Source organism: Corvus brachyrhynchos, unplaced genomic scaffold, assembly GCF_000691975.1.
Source record: "Corvus brachyrhynchos isolate BGI_N302 unplaced genomic scaffold, ASM69197v1 scaffold716, whole genome shotgun sequence".
Classification (NCBI taxonomy): domain Eukaryota; kingdom Metazoa; phylum Chordata; class Aves; order Passeriformes; family Corvidae; genus Corvus; species Corvus brachyrhynchos.
In genome coordinates, this window is record NW_008238433.1 from 753,641 (window position 1) to 769,317 (window position 15,677).

Here is a 15,677-nt window from a genome sequence, read left to right on the forward strand (position 1 = left end):
ACTCAGTTTGTTACTGTTAGTTTAATCTTTTAAGTAGTAACATATGCCCTTAAAATGAATTTAGGTTCACTTTGTATAAACCAATGAAACTAAAATATGTTGGTATTAAACATTAGATTTTTGGTTATTTTTTGAAACAGCTTGTTACAAGTTCTTTGTAGACTTGTGTATCTAATATTTCTGGTTAAAAGAAGTTATTAATTTTACATATTTTTATTCTCACCATTTATTCCATTCAGAAATACTTAAAAAAACATTGCAGCGCTTTGTTTTATTTCAAATGGCTCCCCTTCCACCTTCTTTACATCCTGATTTCAACATAACAGGAACGAAAAGCAAAATTTGAACGCTTTTAACTTTTCATTTAACATTTGATGCTAACAGATGCTCCCAGGGATAGTCTATTCAGTCTTACACCAGACTGTTTTCCGGTATAAGCACAAATCTCAGTTTTAAATGCATTCAAAATTACTGGATTTAAAATGAACGCAGGCCTACAAATATGTGTGCATTGAGAAATAGAAATAGGAATAGGAATGTTGTGATGGGGACTTCAGTGCTTTGATGTGGTCTTAATATAAGGTTGCAGGGTATGGATGGGCACATTTGGGATGGTTCCAACTGCACTGCCTGCTCAGCATCTCTATAAACTCAATGACAAGCACCCAAAGCTTCTCTTGGAAATAGATCCCTTCCATCCATTCTTCTATTAACACTCACAGGAAAAAAAAGCTTCTTCTCTTTGTTTTAAGCAGCCTATCTGTATAAACTACTTTCTCAACAACTTCTTCGCGATTTTAGTTGTTGATTTGGGCCTTATGTGTAATTCTACATATTATTAATATGCAGTAACTGTGATGAGTACACTGACTTATAACCAATCGGAATGAAGCAGAGAAAACACAAGAGATCAGGGTTAGTTACTGTAAGAGGAATGAGAACTGGCAACCAGCATCTTCAGTGTATGAATGAGAGGGCTTTACCTCGTCTTTCTTAGCCACAGCTCTAAAAAGGTTTTAGAATAGGCTAAACATACCACTGTCAAAAGTTTTGTTTTGTATCCTTACTTGCAGCACCATTGTGAACGGGGAGAATTTCCCAGTCAGATAAGGAGTGGAGAGAGGGGCAGGAGGCCAGCATGAGAACCATGAGTTTCTCTGTCTGCTGATGAAAATGTCATGAAATATTTCAACACAGACTTCATCAAAGTATCCTCAAAGCCACCACTGCAAACACACCAGGAAGGTGCCTCTTAGCCAAAAGGTTTAGTGGCTGACAAGGAATTCTCCTCAAGATTTTTCACCTCTAAGGAACCTCCTAGGGATTTAGAGTTTGACTCTGCAGCTGAGACAGGTCACAGGTCAAGAAATGAAAATGACAGAGCCACCAATGCCAGAACATTCAATAAAGTGTGACTATGTCAAGACTGTTTCTGAAATACTGTTCCCAAGTCAACCAGACACACACAAGCTGCCAAGTGGGTTTCTGTTAGAAAAGAGATAATGTTTCAGTATCAGGATATCAAAACTAATGTTTCCAAAAACATTTCACTCAAGAAGTCGGCACAAAACACAGGTGAGAAAATTTCTGAATATTTCTGTTCTTTATGCAATACACATGGGGGAAAAAAAAAGGAAAAAAAAAAGCAAATTTTAAAAAGTCCAACTTGCATGCCATTAAACCAGCCACAGTACTGATTTTAAAAAGCATATCTGCTTGTAAAAGTTAGTATTAACTAAAAACTATATACATAAGATCTACTTTAAATATGTTCCGAAGAAAACAAAAAAATTGTAACCAATTGTGTCTGTCAGCACAAGCAATTTCTAAGGATACCATTCTCTTCCCTGAATCTTAAAATAAACAACATGGACATCTAATTTCTGGAAATATGTTGCACGATGCTTCCTGAGGAAGTTCCAGAAAAAGTTCATCTGCCATTGTGTTTGATAAGCACAAACCACTGCAATTTCTAGCACTGCAGGTTTGCAAGGACACGTAACAAGTCTGCTGTAGTATGTCACAGAAATACTGAAACAGTAAGATAAATGAAAAGTTTTCTCTTAAAATGTAGAAACAATTTAAGCCATTTTGGGGGAAGAAAAATGTAACTTCTGGAGGAGCCTTTCTAGGAGCTGCACTAGGAGTTTGCTACCATATCACATCTGCTGAGTACAGGAGGGAAAGGACCATTTACACAGCTTCAAAAACAAGGTCTCCTGATGACTGACAGATCCTCTCTCAAGACCACATGAATTTAACTTTGAATATAACTTCCTGCAAGTTTACTCTATGAGGAAAAATACAAATACTGGGCTCATGCACATTATAAGACTAAAAGTTCAATTTATTTACTAGTTGCGGGCTCCCTAACCCAGCAGAGAAGAGATGAGTATGTACCAAACACCTCCTCCAGAAAGTGCTCCTGATTTTCTTTCCTTCTTTCCCACCTTCTCATTTATACATCTTTTTAAAATGTCTCAACCCTTCCCTTATGGTCTAGATCTAGCAAGGTTGTCAGAGACCTGAAAATCAAATCTCTCTTTGTCTTGTCTCTTAGTGAATCATCCTACCTGACTTTCTATCAGGAAAACTCAGCCACAGGAACACGGTAGGTGCGTGGCAGAACACCAATAAATAAAATAATGCACTGTGAGTTGTTTTGACTTGCAACTAATTCGCAAGTATACACAGTTTTCAAAAGACTTAACAGGCTGGTGGTAAGTATTCAAGAAAAATTCTTTTTACTAATACTTACATTTAGAATGTAACCAGGCAGCAAGGTGAAGTTCACAAATATACTTTAAAATATCAAGACCAAATTATGTGCCTGAGTGGCAGAGTCCCCAGCCCAGCTAGGATTCATGTTTTTCACGTATATCTATATCCAGATGGGTAGACAGAGAGATCTCGTAGGGCAGCTTTGCATTTGGGTAGCATGTCCAGTATAAAATGCTCTTAGTTAATCATGCTTTCAAGAAGGTATAATAGTCTAGGCATTATTACCTGTATAAAGAATGAAAATGTCTCTATTACCATATAGAGACAGATACACATTTTTTCAGAATCAATTTTCTCTGCAGAGATAAGTAGTACACACATCACCATAGCCTATGAATGTACTCAATTTACTTCAATAACTTTTCATGGAAAAATGTGAAGAACTGCATTCTTTCAGTACATAATGTAATGTAATGCAGGGCAGAATTCATTCTTTGCAAGAGAAAATGAAAAGAAAAAAGAAGGTCTTTTCTGACAAGTTGAGACTCTCAAATTGTAATTTATTTCTTTTCTTTAGCATAACAGCAAAGCTTTTGTCTACAAAGCTTCAAATCTCAACTGACAAAGAGAAACACAAATTAATTTCCCAGCTAGCAAGCTAGGTGCATGAATGCTTGCATGCAACATTTAAATATTTAATACCATTAGACCAATGCAGTTGTTAGCTATTCTAGTCATAGTTGCATACAGCTTCATACGCAAACTTGTGCCATCTGAAACACATACCCATTTCTGTAGTTACAAAGACATCTATTTTCTTTAAATGAGATGACTTAATTTTCAAAACTTAATACATCTGCAGCATTTCCAAAGCATTATGTTGGAGAAAAAAAAAGGGAAAAGAAAAATAACCAAACCCAGCAACAACAACCAAATCCCCCCCCCCCAAAACAAAACACACTAAAACAAAATAAACATAAAAACCAAACTTAAGAAAAAAAGAAGAAGAAAAAAAAAGAAGAAAAGGGAAAATCTATTTTTTGAAAATATTTTTCTTTATCTTTGCATAATGGTACAGAGTGATATGAATTCTCTACAAATATCATCTAAGATGAACGAAAAAATCCTTCAATGACCATTTCATAATTTGGAGTTCCTTACTTGAATGCAAAATAAAATAAAATAAAATTGTTGTAATCTCTCTGCACAGCTCTAGTTTACTGTGTAGTCAAATCAGAAGTGATCTGATAATAATGAAACTTTCCACAGGTCTTACACTTCTGGTTTAAGAAGACCTTACAAGTACCATCAGACAATTTACCAAAACTTCAGCAAAAGAAGAAAATAGATTTACATAGTGACTGGCTTGTTGGCTTCTTAATGTTTGAAACATTGTTTTTTCTTTTGTTTATTTGGGGTTTTTTAACCATCAGCTACAACCACTCTCTCTGTTCCCATTTGCTACATGCTTGCCTCCAGGTTCATAGTCATTCACCACAAATTCCTTCAATACTCTGTTCTTTATACTGTCATCTCTCATGATTCCCATCAATGTTTTCTCTTAAAGCATCAAAGAAGCACCCTTGTACCCAGCCAGTGATGCTCTCACAGGATTCTGAGACTTCCTGCACATTTTTCTATACACCTACTTGTTGAGTTAGTTCTACATATAAAGAGTAAACTTTGGAGTGAAGAGTCACACTCTGGCTACAAAGATCACTAACAAAATAAAAAGGAAAATGGATTAGCAAAAAAAGGGATTAGTTCTGAACTTACACAAATTTATAAATACAGACACTTTAAGAGTCTAAGCAATTGTCGAGTGGCACAACCTCTGTTTTGACAGGCTGAACAGTTGTGATTTTAACTAAATAAAGCACTTTTAAACTGAATGTATTTGTGCATATGGCTTGGAGATGTGCTATCCCCCTGGTGGCAGGGTCACACTGGGCCAGGAGGGCCAGGGTACAGACAGCAGATGGATCTCTACTGGCCTGCTGACAGGTGCCACCTCCTCCAGCACAGAGAATACATGTGGGAAGTCCTACCTGCCAACACAGGTACCATAACACCTACAGGGAACCATCCTGGTCTACTAAATAAGCTTTATCCAACCTACAAGATGTGCAGAATTGAACTATATTTAGCAGAACTAGTCATTTATGAAAGTGTACAAATTGAAACATATTTGGAATTTTGAACTCCAGTCTGAACTCTTATCATCACATCAGATGGAAAAATCACATTGTGGGAAACCTGTTCAGTGAATGGAAAACAGTCTGCTTTACCAGTCTCTGAAGAAAGCTTTGACAGATTGTTTTTAAAGTGTTCCTGGAATATTTTGCCATGGTATTTAACCTTCCACTGATGTTTTAGGCAAGCTGTCTCTATTTTTGTGAAGTTAGTCGGTAAGATGTAAAGTAGCAGCAAAAATAATTTATAAACATAAAGCAACTTTCACCTTGCCTGTATAGATCAATTTTTTTCCCCAATTCAAGGTGTGCCAATAAAAAAACCCCGAAAGTGCTTCCATATTTATCTACATATGTAGAAAAGTTCAAAGCAGAATTACAAGTTTAGAAGCTATTGACAGGAGACATCTGTTGTACCATCTGCACAAAAATTGAAGCTATAAATCCACCTTTCTGAAGCAGAACATTTCTTTGTCCTTTTAGGCATTGTAAATCACTTCAATCTTAGTCAGTGATAATTACAGCTCACCATAGAAGAATATAATTTTAACCCAATTGTTAAAAACACATTTTAATGACGCTGTGAAGAAGCAGCTGGAGTAGACTATAGCAGCACTGATGTGAGAACACTTTCTGACTGTAGATTCTAGTACAGGTAAACCACAATGTAATAGCTAGAAGCAGAAGCAAAACAAGAAAGAATATTCACGCTTTAGGAAAACTGCTGCAATCCACTTGTTTATTTCTGTATTTTCATCTACAGCACCGTTATAGAAATCCTTGAAGTATCAGGAAGAAACTAAAGTCCTCAAACTCCAGAAAACAGCAACCAGAAAGGTGAGTAAAATTAAAACAGCAAAAGCTGGAAGTAAAATAAATGTTCGTTGTGCTGAAACAAATCAGATATTTCACACAAAACACTAAAACCAAGAAGGAGCTGTTAAATCAATGGCTTTATGAAAGGCTCTATCATCAGTTATGGACAAGTGAAGGAAATACATCCACTTCACCAATGAAGCAAAGGGTTGTCCACTCAAACTAATATGTTGATACACCATGCCAAAAGGAATACAAAGAAAGACTTCCAGAAGATTAAGAGAGCCACTACATGTTTTGGTTTCTCACTGGTTATGAGCAGCTATTCACTACAGTTGCAAGACAAAATCTATTGCACTCTTCTAGGCACATGGAAGCTTTCCATGGAACAGAGGAAATAGAATAGCCTAAGAGAATTCATTAAAGAGGCAACATTAATAAACTCATCAAAAGCTAGTAAATATCTTTGTTTGTACGGCATTGCTGCAACTGATGTGCAAGGAAACAGATAAAACTTTGGTTACCAAAGTGAACATCAAAAGAAACCCTATTTATACGTGCCTGGCAGCTCCCACGTCCAGTTTATAATTGGATTAGAACTAAACTGTTCAGCTAGAAAACATAGCAGACAATAACAGATCATTTAAAATGTGCAGACCACTGCGTTGCCATAGCCACCAGCAAATTGCAAATAAACCCACATCTTTTTTGGTCTCTTAAAAAAACACAAACCAAACTAAAAAGCTCCAATCATACCCAACCAAACCAACAAGCTTTATGTACTGAGGCCCATCTAAAATCATACCAAATCACATAAAGAAATGAAGAGCTACCAAGCAGTATTTTTAATTCCTGGTGGCTTCTCTGTGTTGTTATAAAAGCAAACATATTATTAGATCTAGCTTCAGCACCTGGTCTTGTCAGCAGTCTTCATATCAGACCTGCTTTTGAGCTGGGAAGCAATGATCTATTAGTCACCAGTTCCTAAAAAAATTACAAAACACTGTAAACAGTGATAAAGTTACAAGAATCTTCAGCCATAAAATAAGATTGCTAATGAAAGACTGTTACTGAACAGAGCTGATTAAACTTATGGTCAAGAAATTAATGTAAGGACAAAATTGCTATTCATCTCTAAAATATTTCCTGTTAGTGGAAGTCTCACAGTGGAAAGTTGTGATATAATGAGCACGAGTTGCAAAAGAGAATTTGTACCTCTTACATTTAATTTAGCTTGTCCAAGTAGTACATACAAGTAAATAAACTGACAGTACCTCTAAACTCACAAAGGGGGCCCTAATTTTGCTGGGTTGGTTTTCTTGGTTTTTTTTTTCCAAAAGAGACTGGTAATAAGTGTAAGGGTAAGTAGTAGTATTTTGGACCAAGAAGTGGGAAAAGAACAATAAGAAGGGTAGTATTTAATTGATCAATTTTCGTCCTAATGAAACAAAGAACTAATACTCTGTTTCTCTCCATCAACAGCAGAGTTATCTCAGCTCTCCACAGAAAGCCCAGTGTTCCTTGGGGTTTTTTTTTTCCCAGTGTAAAACAGAAACAATTTCTGGATTATAAGAGAGAGTTTCACGAAGGATGTCTGGACTTCAGGCGGCTCTCTTGAAAGCTGTTTATTGCATAGGCGAAGTTACAGCATTTCAGGGAGTGGGTATCCAGAGCCAGCCCTACAGCTGCCAGCTCCAGCTGTAAGCATACCTTTATCCAATCACAAGAGTAAGTAAGTTACAATTTAAGCTTACAGTGGAAAATTCTCAGACCTTTCTTCTACCTGCCACATTGACACGTCTTGTTTGCCTGATATCTCTCTTTTTTGGTAAAAACATGTTTTCTATTTACATATGCCCTTCTTGAGACTTATTTATTTGGTGAAAAACATGTCTTTGTTTGTAGTCACATACCTTTGTCCTAATCATAAAAATCTCCTTCCAACTCATCTCCAACCTCTGCCTTCTCAGTTATTCAGTGATCACTGGTTCAGCAAAACATCTTTTATTCTATATCAAAACCTGCTTTCATTTCTATCTCATCCTCAGTTTCTACATTCAGAGATCTTTCTGCCAAGCCTACATACCTGTGAAACTTTCTTACCAAACTTTCATCCTCTCCAACACTGGATGACAGTTAAAGCTAACCAAAATCACAAACTTACATACTGGCACCTGAAGGCTGTCATTCATATTTTCTAGCAAAACTTGAATAAAGATCTATCATCAACCTCACAAAGCAGCCCTTTATGTGGTAAGATACTTTAGAAATGAGGCAGTACAGTACTGCCAAAGGTACACAAAAATGAAGAAAAATTACCTGTCCATTTTTAATAATCAGAACTGACTCATGAATGAAGATGGATTTCATTACGTCCCCACCATGTAGAGAGTTGTTTGAAGTCACAACAACCTATTCCAGTGCTTAATTGCTTTCATGGCAAAGATTTATTCGTAATACCCAGACAGAATTTCCCCTTAAACAATTTGTGCACCGTCTGGGTGACAGTACATACATTTGTTTGAAACTACTTTACATACTCAAACACTTCGAAGGCATAAACCCCCATAATTTCGGCTAGTCAAACTAATTAAAATAATTTTTGAGTACTTAGGACCCGCAGCAATATATATTACAGATTATATATATTACAGAAATCACATTAGTTATTACTCTGAAGAGTTGACATATAAGGTGAATCCAAAGAGGAGCTGATCTCTTTGCCAAATTAGTGGGAGGACAGGTTTTCCTAGCAGCATTATGACTGGTAACAACTGGATAAACCAAAACTTTCAAGTACTTCAGGACATAAACTTATTTTTGCAGACGAATTAAGAACTATATCTGTACAGATATTCTCTCAGACATGAAGAGAAAATGGAGATACGTGGAGAGGGACCCCTGGTCTTGAAGTCTGCCTTGAAGTGGCCATGAGGGGATCATGAGCACTGCTACAGCACAAGCAGGTTACACTGACCTGCTACATGAAAAGTGTGTGCAGTTGACACATTTTGTAAATTACAAGTATATGATTTTTTTTTATTCTGTGAAGCAATTTTCATTGTGTCACTAAAAAGTGAAAAACTTAACATATGCATTTTAGATCTGAGGTGATGTCTGTTTGCAACTCCAGTTACTTTGAAACTTTTCAATATTCTCAAAATAAATAAGTAGATAGACTAAATCCATTCATTCAAAACAAAACTGACATTTCTAATTATTTATCAGTGTTTATTTTGATATTATGACATTTTGCACATGCTCCTTGCAGTGCTACTTTGATAACAGCTAATGCAAGTTTCAGCTCTGCACAATTAATTACCTGTTCGATGGTTTGGTTTTTTTTTTTTTTTCATTTTAACCACTAGATGTCTCTAGCTCTATTCACGATAAAGGCAAATCAGCAGCACGGATCTGCTTGGAAACATTCGAGCTGTGAAAGCAGAATCCCACAAGTTTCTTGCTATGACTCCAATAGAAAGTCAATGTTCTGTATAAAAGGTGCTATCCTGTTGTTTTAAAACAGAAAATGAAATTTAAAATACTCAGGCGGCAGAATAATTCCTAGCTGCTAGTAAAAAGTTAGAACAAGTACATCCTGCAAAATGAGCAAAAACTCCATGTCCGTGAGTAATTCAATTCAGTTTTCAAAGTTGGTCCTAACATGAATGGGAGTCTAGATCACATAATTTCGAAACTAAATTATTTTGTACTTTCAGAATATATGAACCATGAGCACTGCCACTTAGATTCTCATCAGCTAGCACAGTCACCCCCCTGTCTAAAATGTGAAACATTAAGCATTGGAGGAGCTGTTCAGAGTGACGTTTAAGTTACAAATAGCTCCACTGTTCCCATATATGGAGTATTTATGCCAAACAGGACGTTCAGTTAATTGCTAGATAAATGTATGAAATCACTATACACACAAAACTCCTTGTCATTACTCTGACTACCCTGAAAGGTGGACTTTCTCAAGAGAAAAAAAACTTTTGAGGACAAGAGATAAAAATCTTATTTAACTGTTACTACAAGACAATCAAAAATAAAATATAAGCTAAGTAAAGGGATCATGTACCAGTAGAGGAAAAGTATTACAAAATCTTCATTAAAAAAAAAAATCAAATCATTAACCAAAGCCCCTCCAAAACCCCTAACCAAATGTAAAACCCCAAATAAACCAAAAAAACCCCAAACCCAAGTCTGACTCTCAAAACTGCCTTGTCCTTCCCTTTACTCAGTCAGCAGTTGAGGCAGGAATTTTCAGTGCCTTCATAAACAAGTCTGTTTATAATTTTAATGCTTCAGAAAAGCATTAAGATGATAGTGAAGTGAACAGACTAGCTGCTCAGAATATTCCCCCTCACCACTTGAAAAGTTTTCATTTTCCATCCTTGGTTTTGAACAGAACTTGTCTTATTTAATGGTGCTACTTCATGACACAACAAGAGAATGGAGAAAAGCATCTTTTTAACCCTGGATCCAATAGCTACAGGTTTGCCACATGATTAAGCGTGTTTTTGTTTTGAACTTTTTCAGTTCCAAAACAAATTATTTCGCTTCTGAAGTGACTTTTAGATCTGTCAGTATGTGCAAAGGTGATAAATAAAATAAATAATTAATTTTTTTTTAAAAAATGGACAAACAGGCACTGTAGATTTTTGTCATCATTATTGAAGAAGCAACAATCAATTATATGCAATACTGAAGTTATGCAATAAACAGAAAAACAACACAGAATTTACAAAGCCTCTGGGAAACATCTTCATGCTTTCTACAATTTAACCCAGGTTTGCACTATCTGGAAACAATGGCTTTCTACCAATGAACTGAATTTTGGCATAACATACTCAGATTTTATTTTGAAAACCAGAGAATAAAGTGAGATCATGCACCTCTAGTAGGCAATAGTAGGCAGAAAAAACCAGATAATTCCTTCAGGATTTGGAAGTTTTGTTCTAACAATAACTAGAGGAATATTTCTTAAATTAAGTGGGATCAGCATTAATGCTAATGTCTGATTAGTTAATTCAAGGGAATTATTCTAGTGCACTAGTGAATAATTCAGAGTATTAGCTTGCAAAAAAATGACCAGCACTTATCTGTGCTTTTAATTTGCCCATCACTAATATTTACTTACTTTTAGTAGCAGAATGCTAAATTTTAATCTGGACAAATATTCAAACAAAAATTTTAACTAATTCTAGAAAAATAAAAAGAAATTCAGTTCATGATTATCTTTATTTAAGCCTGCACAAATCCCCAAACCACCTAAAAGCCTTCACAATAGGAGCAGTCTTTCCAATATTAAACCTTTTAATTACAGCACTACTGAATGATCATGTCAGAGAGCAATGTATGATAAAACATAATGCATTGCAAATAAGAACATTTTAAAGCATATCAGTGTTGTTAATAAAATAACACCCCATCCCACAAAACTTATGGAAATATTTTCTTAAACAAAATTAGTTGCTGAACACTCAGCTTGAGGATGATTCAATTCTGGCAGGTATGACACTGCAGAATAAAGATGATGTCCTCAAAGGCAGTAAATTCCCTCCATGTGTTACGTATCATGACCATTTAAAAGCAGCATTAAAATACAAAAGTACAGCCTGCTTACAGAACACAGTGGGGCAAAGACCACTACTGCAGAAGTAAGTTTCACAGAACTAATGTACATTTACATGTCTGTTACTTCTTGGAGGAGAAGAAGTAGAACCAGAAAAAAAAAAATCTAAAGAACTTAACAGTATCATGTCTGCTAATGAAAGGAAAGTGTGTTCTCGAGGCATGTCTGAGATTTCCTTAAACATAGAGCATGAACACCTCCAATATTTCTCTTACTGTGTTTTGAAACACAGCTATCTCTGTGAAATTGTCAGAAAAAGCCTTGCCCAGCAATTTTTAAGAGTAACAGCATGCAAAGCTACCCCTCTGCTTGATGGATGTCCTCAAAGACACCCATGAAATGTCACAGCAGTCAGACAAAGCCCCAAATGTTTGGGGAAAAGGAAATATTGCATCCACTTTTAAAGGGTAAAAAGAGAACTCTGGGAAATGCTGACAAGTCTGCCTCCTCTCAGAGACCAATAAAATCAGGGAATAGATCCTCCTGGAAGATCGTTGAAACATCTGGAAGACAAGGAGGTGATTAGAGAAAGTCTACATGGCCTCACCACTGGCAAATGATGTCTCACTAAGTGACAGACTCTACAATGGACTGACTGCATCAGCAGACAATAGAAGAGAAGCTATCATCCACCTGGACTTCTGAAAGGCCTCTGACATGGCCCCACACAACATTCTAGCTGCTAAATTAGAGAGCTATGGATTTGATGGGTGAATTATTAGATGCATAAGGAACTGGCTGAATGGTAACATCCAAACAGTTGAAGGAAATGGTTCAATGTCCAAATGGAAACTGGTAATGAGTGGTACTCCTCAAGGGTCCATACTGACACCAATGCTTTTCAAAATCTTCATCAGAGACATAGGCAGAGGGACTGAGCTACAGCCTCAGCAAGCATGCGGATGACACAAAGCTGAGCTGGCACTGCTGGTAAGTTTGAGCAGAGGGATGACATTAGATGGACCTGAGCAGGCTTGAAAAGAGAAACCATGTGACCCTTGAGAAGTTAATTAAGACCGAGTGCAGTGTCTGTTACCCAGGTCAGAGTAATCACCAGTTTTAATGCAAACTGGGGCATGAACAGATTAACAGCAGCTCTGCAGAGACGGACTCAGGGATACTGGCAGATGAAAAGTTAGATATGAGCCAGCAATGTGCTCTGGTAGCCTGCAAAGCAAACCTTATCCTGGGCTTCACAAAAAGGGAAATGTGGCCAGCAGGTTGAGAGAGATTAATCTGCTCCTCTACTACTTGGTCACAAGACCCCATGTGGAGTACTGAATCCATCTCTGGACTTCTCACTACAAGAAAGACATTTGTTAGTTAGCACCTGACTGTTAGAATAAAAACCTCTGACTGGTGCCCCATGAAGAAGAGCTGGGGTTATAAAGCCCAGGAAGAGAAGGCTCCAGGGAGACCCAAATGCGGCCTTCAAGAATGTAACAGGGAGCATAAAAGAACAGAGAAAGATGTTTACCAAGCCCCATAGTGATAGGACAATGGGGAATGGCTTCAAACTGAAAGAGGGCAGGTTTAGATTAGATACAAGAAAGATCATTTTTTACAAGAGTGGTGAGGCACGGGCACAGGTTGCCCAGAGAAGCTGTCGATGCCCTATCCCTGGAAGCGTTCAAGGCCAGACTGGATGGGCCTCTGAGCATTCCGGTCCAGTGGAAAGTGTCCCTGCCTGTCATAGGGAGTTAGACTCCATGGTCTTTAAAGGTCCCTTCCAACCCAAACCATTTCATGATTCTAATTACCCCACAGAGCTTATATGAATCATCAGTAGCTCTTTAACTCCACACTTAGGGGACTAAAGCAACTAGATAGTTGCATAGTCAGTGACTATGCAATATTCTACTGTCCTTCTAGAAATCACTATTACCTTTAGATCTGAAATACAGAAAACTCTTCTGTCCCTACCCTAGAAGAAAGTTCTAGTTAAGCAGAAACAACTGTTACAGAAACATGAAATTTGTTGTCAGATATCTAATACTTGGAGAATACTGTTGAGAGAAGTATACTGCAATTCCACATTCAAAATGCAAATGAGCCTAAAGAGCTTGATTAAAGCCAAGCACTTTAGATTATTTCTCTTCCAATAATGTAACTGCTCAGTTCATTGACTAGGCTGAACCTGAAATTTCAATAAGGTATCTTTTCTTATACTCTAGATATTTGCTTCAAAACATGTAAGTATATTTTCATCAGGAAAATAACAGAAGCACAGCAAGTGCCTGCACACTAACTCTAATAACATATAACCTAAATTCAATTGATTATATAAATATTAATAAATGATCAATAAGCTTCTAGTCAATGAATACCTGTTACACATCACAGTACAAATCTCACAGCACATTAAAACTCTGTTGTGTCATTAAACACAAAATCTCCCATGTGACGGCTGTAGATTAGATTTCGCACTACATATATATTTTAATCTAAAGATTCGAGAAAAATTTTTCTTTATTTCAGCTAAGATCTTAAGTGAGATTAGGTGTTATGCTCTAGCTCCAACTCAAACTTACTTACTTCAGCAACCAAAGGAACAAGAGTTCTTTGACAATAATAGTATTGCTGTGCTCTGTAGATTGAACTAACCCAGAACACTATCTTAGACTGTATTTCCAACAAATTGCTTATGGATAAGGACACAGGGTAAGGCTAAGGTTGGACACATTCATAATGCTTTGGCTATCCCTGACTAGCTACAAGGGCTTTAGGGGCGGAATGCAGCTTAAACCAACTGCATAACATTTTTTGCCCTTATCTTCTTTGCAATACACATCAGTTCCTGCAGTGTCTTGGTTTTACTTTTGCCGGTTAGAGTAGATGCTCTTGGACAAGTGGAAAGTAAGAAATGTGGCTGCTGTTATACTACGCTGTTCTGTGAAATGCATGAAGAAATAAAATGAAAAAAAGTAGGAAAAGAAGAGTGTTTCAGTCACAGCGATAGCTAATACTTGTGCAAGTAATAAATGCAAAGGATTCAAAAGAAAATGCATCCATGTACCTCTAGGCATCTGGCTAAGAGTCCACACATTAGATAGTATGCTCTCTCCGTCATTATACTGTAATATACATCACTACAATTTTTCACACTCAGAGGACACAATCCCATAAAAAATGGTGCTACTTCACTGAGACCTTCCCAAACAATTAACAGCCTTTATGACAAAATCAGTACATCTACAACATTATGAATTTAGTTTTACCAAGGCATGCATGCCTAAAGCATATCTGCATATGAAGCTTAAAAACAACAGATTTTGGATTCGTTCTGCTTTAATATTTGAAGATGTAAAATTTTAATTACATGGGCTGCCAAACTTCCAAATCCAGGCAACAAGACAAATTGTCAACACCCCCAATACTAAAAGGTAGAATCATCATTTAAATCATTTTGCGTTCACCACTCTCTAGGCCACCTAGTACCTGTGGGACCAACATAGCTATGAGAGTACAGGGCTGACTTTTCCTACTTTTTTATTACATTTTCCTGTAAAACACAGCAGAACCAGAAGTCTGAGTATCAGTAAGACTTCCTGGTACACAGTGAAGGATACTCACATCCCATCAAATTCTGGGCACTAAATTACATGCTCAGGTTCCTTATACCTGAATATGAAATAGAACCACTGCGCTATGCCACTGTTCTTAGCCTTCAAGATGGGCTGTATTAAGTTTGTGTGGCAAAGTGTTGGTAGCAAAAGAGCTAATAAACTCCAAGGCAAACTCGCCACTGGCCATGGCCAAGATGACCAGCAATGATTGTAGCACTTCTGTGATGATATATTTAAGAAGTGGGGAAAGTTGCTATGTAAGAGCAGTGAGAAAATGTGAGAAGAACAACTCTGCAGTCACCCAGGCTGGTACAGAAAGAGAAGGAGGTGCTCCAGGTGCCAGAGCTGAGATTCCCCCACAGTCCGTGGTGAAGACCATGGTGAGACAGCTGTGCTCCTGCAGCCCACAGAGGACCACAGGAGGGCAGATGTTCACCTGCAACCCCTGGAGGACTCCATGCCAGAGCAGGTAGATGCTCAAAGGAGGCTGTGACCCTGTGAGAAGCACAGGCTGGAGCAGGCTTCTGGCAGAACCTGTGGCCCCATGGGAAGAGGAGCTCAGCCTGGATCAGCTTTGCTGGCAGGACTTGCGACCCTGCAGGGGACCCACACTGAAGCAGCCTGTCCCAGAAAGATTGCCCCCAAGGAAGGGTTCCACACTGGAGCAGTTTGTGAAGAACTGCAGCCCATGGGAAGGACTAACACTGGGGAAACTAATGACAGACTGACTGCTCTTGGAGGGGTCCT